Source organism: Mesoplodon bidens (genome assembly GCF_964165515.1).
Source record: "Mesoplodon bidens genome assembly, contig: HAP1_SCAFFOLD_302, whole genome shotgun sequence".
Classification (NCBI taxonomy): Eukaryota; Metazoa; Chordata; class Mammalia; order Artiodactyla; family Ziphiidae; genus Mesoplodon; species Mesoplodon bidens.
Window position 1 is genome coordinate 229039 of NW_027671335.1, and position 11973 is coordinate 241011.

Below are 11973 nucleotides of genomic sequence, written 5' to 3' on the forward strand. Positions count from 1 at the left end.
ACATAATTCAGGTGTGATTTTTTTGTCAAGTTTACTTCATAGATAATACTGATGAATTCCAAAAGGAACTATAAAGTGTCTGTCTTACTGTGACGTTGCAGCCATTAATGATCAATGTCTAGATCCATTAATTTATTAAGGGTACCAAATGGTGATATTCTACTAACTAGATGATTATTCATTTACTAGCTAGAACATTATTTCATCAACTACTTGGTTGCCCTGAGTTACAGTTTAATTAGGAAAGGAAGAATAAATGTTTCTTTTATTTTATTTACCAGTTTTACAAAAAAAGAAAAAACAAGAGAGAGAAAGGTTGACTCTTCCAAAGATGACTAATGAGGTATTTTCTTGCTTTGTTGTTGTTTTCAGTGAGGTTGTTATAAATATCGATGCAGAGATTGTCCCCTCTTAGGTTCACGGATCCTGTTCAAGTTGGCTCCTGAGTCCTTTCCACACAACCACAGTAGTCTTTGAAGTCTTCCCAGCTCTCTTATATGACAAGAGGTACCAGGAACATCTTGTTCGTTTCTTATGCTGGATTTGAAATCAGCTGTTTCTCCAAGGAGACATTATCCACTGTGTTTATTCAAACTTGTGTTCCTTCTAGTTTAACCTTCTCTCGAGACATGATTTTTTTTAAACAAATTACTTACTGAATTTTTCACCTTTTCAAATCTTGCTATTCTCCAATCACTTCATTTCTGAATTTTTCTAATTTCTTTTATGTTTTTCTTAAAACCAGTTTCTATTCCTTTGAAAATTTCTTTTACTTTTTCCGCAATATCAGGCAATAAATTTCATTTGTTCTGTGGACGTGTCTTTCTGTGACGTTTTCAGGATTTGCTGGAACTTTCTTTTCACCCCTCTTTTTTCTTTTTTTTTCTCACTGATTTTCTACAGGATGTGAATGGAATACTCTTCTGTCGCTCATTTTTAAATGAAATAAGTTTCCACTTTAGGAGGGAAACATAGATCAGAATATAATTTCTAGCTTCAGAACTCCAGGGCTCACTATCTTCTATTATTTTCACAACATAATTTTTTTTATTTATTTATTTTTTGCGGTACGCAGGCTTCTCACTGCTGTGGCCTCTCCCGTTGTGGAGCACAGGCTCCGGATGCGCAGGCTCAGCGGCCATGGTGCACGGACCCAGCCGCTCCGCGGCATGTGGGATCTTCCCAGACCGGGGCACGAACCTGTGTCCCGGCAGGCGGACTCTCAACCACTGCGCCACCAGGGAGGCCCCACAACATAATTTTAAAAAATGACCTTAAAATTTCTAAAATCTTCCTCCTCGGCCCTCCTATGCCCATTTACCCAGGCCTCCTCTTTCCTGTCCTTGTTGAGTATGGGGATTTGTTCTGGAATGGTGCTTTGGTTTGATAGGTGTCAAGGTTTCACAGACCCCAGAACACTTGGCATCCTCAGAACATTTCAAAGTTCTTGCACTCAGCTGCAAAGTGGAGCCTGCAACATTCACTCCCGGTTTCTGCCGCTGTTCTCAGTGAGTTTTTCAATCTCAGTGAGTTCATGAACCATAGTAACCTTTGGCTCTCCTTAAAGAGAGAGAGAGTCCTTCCCTCGTCTTCCTCCCACACACCTTGGGATACACATATGTAGGTCTTTTTCCTGTTGTTGGTTTGTTCCTACCTGGCTGTATGTTGCAGTTAATGTGGACACCTTGTTGTAGATGTTGTCTGTGGGTTTTTGATCTTGCTATCCTAGATGCTTTTCTTTCTTCTTTGTGGGGGTGGGGGGTTGTGTATTTAGGGGAGGGGTGGCATATTCAGGGATAAAAATCTTCTCTGTAGCCACCACCATTTCCCCAGAATCCTCTGCCATTAATATTTAAAACAAAATCATGGGAATCATTATCCGGATCCTTAGGATAATCATTACACTGTATCTGTCTTTTTTCCAGGCTTCAAGCTGCCTGTGGCTCGCCACGTTAGTATACTGACATGACTGGGCAATGCCTAATTTGATGGGCTCTTTCTGTACTACCTTCCTCCTAATCATGACAGTCTTGTACGCTATACATAGTCTTCTTCACTGATAGGGAATTTAGAAAATACAGGAAGCCATGGGTTTAATAGCTGAAAGTGGAATTAATGTGTTCTTTTTCTCAGGTAAAATATCATAAGACTCCTTAGGCCAAAGTTGTAAAATGAAATCGCAACTTTCCTGGAATCATTTTGCAAACGTGAATGCCCACATAAAGTACACTAGGACTTGAATCCAAGGAATAACACATTTTTAGAGCCTCCAAATGTATAAACTTAGTACAATTCTGCATTACTTCTTAAGGCAACTGAAGAAAATAATTTTGTGATCAAATAAATATTGATTTTATTAACAGTTATTTTAAAAGTTTACAAAACTTATAAAAAATGTTAAGGCTCTATCAGCCTCATCAGTTGTTAATTTCTTTTCTAGAATCTTGGATTAAGGAACAGTCGTTTGAGGGGAAACATGGTATAAAATGGGAAGATAATCTAACAGTAAAGATAGTTATATCTCTTCCTGTGTGATGAACTACTCCTAAGCTTGGTGGTTTAAAACAGCAGGCACTTTATCTCCTCACAATTTGTGAATCAGCAGAATGGGCTGGGATCTCCTGGGTGGATCTATCTTGCTTTCACCTGAGGTGACTACTGAGGCTGCCATCATCTGGTTGCTGGACTGGGGCTGGTTGCTTTCACATGTCTGGCCATTGGTGCTGGCTGTGGCCTGTGCCTAGTCTCCACTAGGTTAGCCAGGCTTCCTAACATGTCAGGTTTCCATGAGGACAAGCCCTAAAGCACGAGTGCTCTTCAAGCTTCAGCTCTTGATATGCCATTGGGCCAAAGCAAGTCACGTGACCAAGCCCAGGTCAAGGTGGAACAAAACTACACAGGGTGAGAAAACGGGGGGAGGGGCATTTGCACTGGGGGTCAGTAGTCTAACAAACTGCTGCAATAACTCTATAAAGAAAAACACCCCGGAGGACAACTGGTAAAAAATGAATGTGTGCGGGGTGGGGTGGGGTTTGGCATAGGGGGGCAAAGGCAGTAAACAGAGGCTACCAAAATCTGAAGATTCTGGAATTTTTGGAAAATCCACTGGGATTAAAGGAGTTACACAACCATGTTCTGACACCAGAAGAAAGGTGCCAGTTGAGCATCAGGGAAGTCTAGCGCTCTTCCTCCATCGCATCAATTTTCACGTTTCTTTGACTCAGCATATTTGTAGAATGAATCATGACTTTCTATAAATTTTTAATTCAGTTTTTCAAAGAAATAGTGACCTCGCTTCTATCTGCTGTGCCGCAAAAATGCCGTAGAAAAAAATTCCTTCTGTTAAATCGCTCACTAGGTGAAACTGTATGTGTAACCTAGTACCAAAGAGGTATTAAGAATCGCCACAGCCGAGCCGGCCCTCCGCATCACGCACCCTATAGCAGCCAGTGGGTGAGCCGGGAGTCGAGGAGGTCACCGTGGGAAGGAGGGGCACGGGCAGCGTGGCAGCCTCCTTCCGTCTCCGTGGAGCCACCTCCGGCCTCCGGTACAGGGAGTCGTCTGCAGCAACCAGTGGTGGCCAGCCTTGCAGCGCTGTGTTCTAGGTCAGTAGCTTCCAAGACTCCAGTTGGATTCATTGGAGTAGGCAACGTGGGGAGTCCAGTGGCAAAAGAGCTCATGAAACATGGCTAGCCACTCACCATTGTTGATGTGTTCCCTGATTCATGCAAAGAGCTTCTAGATGCAGATGAACCCTGTAGTGTCTTCTGCAGGGGATGTAGCCGAAAAAGGTGACAGAATTATTACAATGCATCAATGCACTAGAAGCTTATTGTGGAGCAAATGGAATTCAAAAAAAAGTGAAGAAAGACTCACTATTAATAGATTCCAGTACTGTTGATCCTATGGTTTTCGGAGAATTGGCCAAAGAAGTTGAGAAAATGGGAGCGGTTTTCACGGATGCCCCTGTTTCTGGTAGTGTGGGAATGGCTCGATCTGGCCACCTCACACTTAGGATGGGAGGGGTTGAGCTGCTGTGGTGCATGGGCTCCCATGTGGTGCATCGTGGAGCTGTTGGGACTGGCCAGGCTTCGAAGATCTGCAAAAACTTGCTGCTGGCTATTAGTAGGATTGGAACTGCTGAAGCTATGAATCTGGGACTCAGGTTAGGGCTTGACCCAAAACTCTTGGCTAAAATCCTAAATACGAGCTCAGGACAATGTTGGTCAAGTGACACTTATAATCCTGTACCTGGGGTGATGGATGGAGTTCCCTCGGCTAATTACTATCAGGGCGGATTTGGAGCAACACTAATGGCTAAGGATCTGGGATTAGCATGAGACTCTGCTACCAGCACAAAGAGCCCAGTCCTTCTGGGCAGTCAAGCCCATCAGATCTGCAGGGATGTTGTGCGTGAAGGGCTACTCAAAAAAAAAAGACTTCTCATCCGTGGTCCAGTTTTTGCAAGAGGAGGAGACATTCTGAGTTTGCCCTCTGGCTGTGAACACTGAAACATTGAAACCAAACTGTGTCTTGGAGCCCCTTATGGCTCACTCCACAGGAAAATGGGCTTAATCAAAGGTCAGCTGTCTGCTTTTGAGTGTGTAGGTCAGGGGTTCCCAACCCCTTGGCCTTGGACGGGTACCAGTCCACAGCCTCTTAGGAACCGGGCTGCACAGCAGGAGGTGAGTCGCAAGCAAGCCAACTAAGCTTCATCTGCTGCTCCCTATGCCTCACATTACCGCCTGAACCTCACACACCCCGCCCCCCCTCCCTGGAAAAATTTGCTTCCAGGAAACCGGTCCCTGGTTCCAAAAAGTTTAGGCACCTCTGGTCTAGGTCACAGTAGATCCTGGGATTTTTCACCCATTCTAAACTGCTTATTCTTTTTATCTATTTAGCAAACATATCATCTGTAATTTTTTTCTCTGCAAGCCACTGATGGTAACTGCTAGCTAGCTAGCTGATTGGCCTTTTTCAAAAGTTTGATTCCTAAGCATCTTCAGCTAAAACGCTGCCTACTTCACTCAGGATATTATTTACTCCACTTTACAAATAAAACTAAAATTGTTTTCAACAGGATAAAATCTATCCTCGAGGAAAGAAAAGAAATTGGTGTGAGAAAAGATATTAGAGAAAGGGGAAGTATAGTGAGTTACTACCTGTGTCCCTCAGAAAATTTGTCCTGTTAAATAACCCAGTGGTGATATTCTTGCATTGAGATTACTGGTTTATTTTCTAGGAGTTGTTAAAGCAAGAGAACTCCTTGCTGCATGTTATGTAATTTGGACTCTGTTACATTATCTTGTTGTGCCCCTCTTGTAACAACTTCCCATACTCAGCAAACTTGTTTTTTCATATTTTTGCTTCCTTGTCCATTTTTACTGCATATTTTTTGACTTCAAAAGAATGACATCTTTAGAACTGTTTCAGAGCCAACGATGATATGTGCTTTAGATAATTATTACACTATGCTAAATATAACCATATTCTTTTGAATTCAAATAGATTTCTATGCTGATAAAAAAAGAGAGGCACATTTCATCAATGTTTAAATAGTATCCTTCTTCCTCTAAAACTTAAAATAGGATTCAGTCTGATTGCTAAAGGGTTATTTTCTTCAACAACAAGAGCTGACTTAGGCCATTTCTTGGCAGTGGAATCTGAGCATAGAGGTCCCTGTCTGACTGCCCTTTGTTTCTCACTCACAGTATCCTGGGTGAGTGTAATGGACGGGCGTGCCCTTATGACTTAGCCCACTGCTACTGCTCCTGATGAGGGCTAATGGTGTGGGCCACTTTAAATCTTGCCCAGCAAAGTGCTGACATCTGGGGTTTCCTATCAAGTTTACCAGATATTTCACAGTAATTTCATAATTTACACAACATAAAAACACTGATTTTGAGCTTAGGAAAGCATTTCATTTAAACAGATAGAGAACACTACTCTACAAAATGGTTTAAAATTTGTGAGCAATTGCATTAAATAAACTCTAATATAAATTAATCTAATACAAGTAAACTAATAGTTGCAAAGCTACTGGTTGCTTCAGAAGCGGTGGCTACGGATAACTTCAAAGTTGTTTCCTCAATTCATTAAGAGGAGAAACTATTTGCTGTCAGCTTCTTCTTGGGGAAGCTTAGTTTGATGCTGATTCGCGTTATGAATGTATAGGAACCATTACTGGTTCTTCCTTTCCATATTCAGTGCACCATTATACTTCTATCCTCTTAAGATCTGGATATCTGTTACTGCTCCTGTTGGCTGGAGCCTGGGAGGAGGAAAGCTATCAAGAAAAAAGGTCAACAAGTGTTAAAGATTTTTAGCATACCACTGAGCCTTTTTATCAACCATAATCATAAGAAATAATAATTAAAATTACTTATAGCCTGGTCAGTGAGACCTTGAGTAAATTGTGGAAGCATCCATGTTTCATACAGTTTCAGGGGATGGATATTTCCTGTTATTAACTCTATATCCTCTTCAACTGGAACAGAGAGACCTTTCTCTGTTGAAGCAGTTTTGTCTTTTTCCTGGGCATTTTCAGTTTTCTCTTAGGAGAGACTTGTAAAGCTTACATATACAAACTTACACATACACGTATAAAGCAAAGAAGGGATAGGGCAGTCTTGAGAGGACACGGTTTTGTAGCAGGCACACAAGACAGAGCTAATACTCCCTGATTGCATTTGCCTCCCTAGCCCCATCTCCTTTGTGGAAAGCATCAGCATTCTGACTGGTCTCTGCACCCCACTAACTGGACGGAACACTGCATTGGCATTCTTAGGGAGCACTGATGGTCCCTCCGGAAACTGTGGTTAGAGCTTGTGCAGCCAAAGTGCACAGGAAAGAATCAAATATACTTCAGATAACATGCTTACTCTGTTTTGCTTAATTAGCACTTACTCCCTGTAAGAGGCTGATTTCTGCTTTGACAGGGAGTAATCGAACTCGGTATTCACGCAAACCATAAAATTAAAGTTAACATACCTCAGCTTTTCATCCTACTGGAAGAAATGTATGAAATCTAAAGTTATTTTTTAATTGCTGCTGTTTAGAATGCCTGAAGCCCATTTGCTGAACTTGTTAAAGAGCAGTGTTAATGAGGGTATTTTTCGTTTCTTTCTTTTCCGACCACAGCATGAATTCTCAGCCCAAAGTGTGCCCTGTTTCCCACAATAGAGACAGGGGAAAAAGTGCGAGTCTCTCACCACAAAGCATGAGACAACTACAAATACTTCTCTCCCAGAGTTAACATTGATGAGAGTCTTTGTGGAAAAGAACTTCCTCTTTTTGCGGGAATACAGTAGAAATGCAAGATGTATTCTCCACAATTTCACTATTGGAAAAATAATTTCATAGTCTCTCTCTCTCTCTCTCTCTCTCTCTCTCTCTCTATATATATATATATATATATATATATATATTTTTTTTTTTTTTTTTTTTTTTTGCGGTACGCGGGCCTCTCACTACTGTGGCCTCTCCTGTTGTGGAGCACAGGCTCTGCACACGCAGTCTCAGCGGCCCTGGCTCACAGGCCCAGCTGCTCCGTGGCATGTGGGATCTTCCCAGACCGGGGCACGAACCCGTGTCCCCTGCATCAGCAGGCGGACTCTCAACCACTGCGCCACCAGGGAAGCCCCATAGTCCATATTTTTTATTGGTCTTCTTAAAAACATACACAGTGTTTACAATAAGGAGTAAAAGAGAAGATTTTCAATGTGATATTTCAAGGAGCATTTTGTAAAGGCAGGATCCAGTGCCAACTTTGGAAAATTAACACACACCTATGAGATCAAAGAGTCACCTGCAAAAAATTTTATTATGTTTTTCTTTCATACTAGTTTCCTAAAGGTGCATTGTTACTTCTTGGTAATGTAATAGTCAGAAAATACAGCAAATAGTTTCTCCTCTTAATGGTGGCCATTTGAGGAAGAAGTAGCTCTTACATAAGTGTCTAGTGACCTTATCTCTTTTGATACAATACCTCTTGGTTTCAGAGGCTTGCACAGATTTCCTCTAAATGAATAAACTTAGTAAGATTTTTCTAACTATCAGTCTAAAAGTAGATTTAGAAATCTACTTCTGAAGCAGTTTTGTTAAGTAATTATTGGTCAGTTCTCTTTCTGATTGGTACTTCTTTCTGCAAAACAAATCCCTGTACTTAGAACAATTAATACCACCATCCCTGGCTCCTTGATTATTACACAGTGATGTTTCTTGAGAAAAAAGCTTACCCTTTTTGGGGGGAAACTTCAGTCCCTGAAGTAATACTTCATTAAAACTAGATCTGCTTCTAATGCCAGTGTGATGCAGATCAGTATCCCCTTTCTTTTGACTTTCCAGGATGTGTGAAGAGAATGGTATGGTTTGGTTTAGGAAGGGTTGTAGCTTAAGAGGATTGCATTATGTTTCTGTGTCACTTTGGGGGATTTTATTTCAATATTATATCCTGTTCTGTAAAAACACCCTAGTCATTCTCTTACTTATTATTAAATAATTAAACGCTGCCCTTTGTTTACTTTCCCCTTCTGATCAGAAGACTCCTCTCCACTCTAGGCCTTGATCTGAGTTCCCATTCATCAGCTTGTAGTAGATACACTTCTGGTTTCTGAAGTCAGACAGATATGGGTCCCATTTCTGTCTTCATCAGTTATAATTTAGCCTCTGATATATGCATACCAGAGCTGGGAGTGACAAACATTTTGCTTCTCCTTATTTTCCCAGGGTTCTGTGCATTTTAATAGAGGATCACAATATTTGAAGTAGAGCTGGGATGGGGTGGAACGAAAGAGCAGGAAAACATGCTTTTAGGAAGGTCTGATATACAAATCACATGGAGGTAACTGCTTGAGGGAAAACCACCCCTACCTGAGTATTGTCAATAAAGTAGCACAGGGAGGCAAACGAATCAATTGTTCACTAAAAATATTCTTCTTTAGAGGAATAAAATTCACAAGAAAGCCTCATTGCAAATAAAATATATTTGTTTTCCTAAAGGAAGATATTTGGAAAGTCGTAGTAAATACCTCTTTTGACCTTCTGTGTCCCTAGTGTTCTATCTCCACTAAGTTTTATGAACACTACATAGAGGAGGAGGCTGAGTCTCAAAGGCCATAAGTAAGAGATGGATTTCAGAGCCTTTGCAAGGTCCTTTATGCCCCATGACTTCCCATTGCTTGTGCTTTTCATCCAGATAGGTGCTTAGGATACCAGAATGAATACATCTCTTTCGAGAGGTTTTTAACAGACATTAGATCTTAAACAAGTACAACACCTAACAAATAGAACAGAATGCTTTATTTAAAGCAGAAACAGAATAAATGCTCACCTAGTATCATTTAAATCCCCATTAAATTATTTTTTGAATCAACATGTTTATATTTGAGGGTATTTTCTTATTTTTTCCTAGTTCCCTTTACTTGCACCTCCTTTCTTTTTCACTTTTCCCAACTGAAATGTTTATGGTTTCAAAAGTAATTACTTCTTGAAGAAAGTTTTCATGTATACTAAGTGCTACCTAATGGAAGCCATAGCATAGAGTCTGCTAGCGTTTAGAGTGGTATAATACATAGCCAGGTTGAATCAAGTGGGAGACAAGGTTCATCATTCTTTTAAACTGGCAGTGTTGCCAGAGGTGGATTAATATGCTCTTTGAATCTCTTATGTGCTGTAAGTCTCCTTGATCACAATCACTGTGTTAATGGTTGAGGTTTTGAATTAGTGGTGTCTCCTGGGCTCAGCTGGGCCAAGTCCCTTCACCTCTCTGGCCATATTAGGTGATGGTTTTCTCATTTCAATACATGATCTATGTTAGAGGGAGTGTTGACTATACCAGACTTTTAACGTGGGCACCCAGAAAGTGGAAGAATCTCTCTACTGGTGATGAATCATAACTCTTTTCATTGTGAATATAGTCCTTCCCTTAGGTAAGGTAGGAACACCATGAGAAATAGAAAGTTCTCGGGTGTCTGTGGAAGCTGGAGTGCTCTCGACCTGTCAGCTCACTGGCAGAGCAGGCTTCGTCCAGACACTAGAGAACAAAATGTGAAATTGGCACCAGCCAGCCTCTCCATTGCACAGGATATCCCTATTTAAATTTGACAATCGGGATATTTTATAATTTGAAATTCTTGTCATCTGGTTTTCTTTAGTTTTTTCTTTGGGTTGAAAAGACTGAGAAGCTTGTTAAAAAATCTGGAATTCTGACGGTGAGGCTTAACCAGATCTATTGAGTCATCAATCAGCAAACATTGACCAATGCTTACCATTCCCTCAGTTACTATACTAAGGACCCAGACACGTCTCAGATAGTGGCCTTGCTCATTCACTGTATTTACAGTACTTTTTTCTAAATGTAACCAGAGCTCAGGTAAAGACAAGACATTGATTTGAGTCTGAAGTAAACAAAGCTGACTGGTCTGACCCCTTCAGTTTCCAGAATTCTTTTGTTTCAGGTAGTAATTTTCCCAGACCAATAGAACAAAGTCCTATCGTCTATTTATTTAATATTTTATCACAATAGTCCTTGCCCCTTTGACCTCTAGTGAGGAAACTTGCATAAGAAACTAAAATATGCTTAGGTTCTATGGGTAAGTGCAGATAATGATATGAATGAAATTGAAAATGAAAGCAAAGGTAGAAAAGCCAGTTCTGAATAGATGAAGTAAGACAGAGGTATTTGAAAAATCAAGTAGAAAAGATACAATAAGGAATGGAGAGCTTCTGGAAGTTTTCCAATAGGTGAGGGGTTGGTACATCATTTTCTTTTAATAACATGTCTGGCAGTTGTATGCCAGAGAAAGTTATAAGGGGGTTGACTATGTGCATGAAGTCCAGTGAGAACACTGTTTCTGTAGGCCACTGACGGTGTTCTGAGTGTACATTCTATAGTACTAGAAATTAAGTTAGGAAACAAAGGGTAATCTGATGTCATTTTAAATGACATTTCACAAATGATTAGAGAGCTAAAAGGTGTCTTTTTTCACTCAGCCAACACGTTGAGCACGTACTATGGGGCAAGCACTGTGCTTATGGGTAAGAGATAAAAGAAAAAATAAAGGCCAGAGGAACTCAAAAGAGAGTGTGAGAGATGCATAAACAACTCATTACAATCAAATAGGGAGAGGCTATTAAATAAATAGATCATAAAAATGTAACTTTGTAAAACAGAACTTAGAGTCACTAACCCTGCTAATAGGGGATATTAAAGAGAATGCCAACAATGAGGGGGTTTGGAATTAGGTTTTGAATGTCAGTAGGAATGTTCCACGTGGAGAGAAGGTCAGGGGCATACCAGGCAGAAGGAACATCCTGGACTTGAGAACCAACACAATATGTTTAAGTGATTGTAACTGAGATTTTTTTGACTAGAGCGTAGGGTATAAGTTGCCAAATGGTAGAAAATAGAGTATAAAAGTTAGGCTGGAATAAAAGTATAAAGTGTCATAATTCTTATGATGAAAGTTAGGTGTTTTCCTACAAAATGGGTTACTTATAAATATTTTAAAAATAGAGACTGCTGTGTAAGGCTTGAAAAAGCACTAAATCAAAGTTGTACAGAGCTCAGGCTTAGTGGTGAAAATTTCTGTATTTTGTTTTCCAGGTTGGATACTGTTACAATTCTTCAACCTTTCTTTTTCCTAAGTAAAGGCATCTGGTGAAAATATGGGATCCATTTTATCCTGGGGAAGTTTTGTCTTAACCTTTCTTCTATGTATTTTTCCTATTTAAAATGCTTTTGCAGAATCAAATCGTACGAAGTTCGGATACTTGAAGTACCTGCTCATATTCTCTCTTGGACATAATGGGAATAATTGGGAAGTCTTCTCTAATTTTGAGACTACCATGACTACTCTCTTATGTTGGTTATTCCTGTAGATGAACCAATTTTAGGTTCATCTGAGTGATTAGTTAAACTTACTCCTCACAGATTGATTCAGCAGGTCTGAGAAGATATCTCAGAATATGTAT

At 40.2% G+C, this 11973-nt stretch overlaps 1 pseudogene across 1 annotated transcript; it reads left to right on the plus strand.

Moving 5' to 3' along the window:
• Positions 1–331: 331 nt before the first annotated feature.
• LOC308611554 (3-hydroxyisobutyrate dehydrogenase, mitochondrial-like) lies at positions 332–4762 on the plus strand (annotated as a pseudogene). The gene is made up of 2 exons: positions 332–343; positions 3444–4762. The product of its transcript is annotated as a 3-hydroxyisobutyrate dehydrogenase, mitochondrial-like (transcript).
• The last annotated feature ends 7211 nt before the right edge of the window (positions 4763–11973 follow it).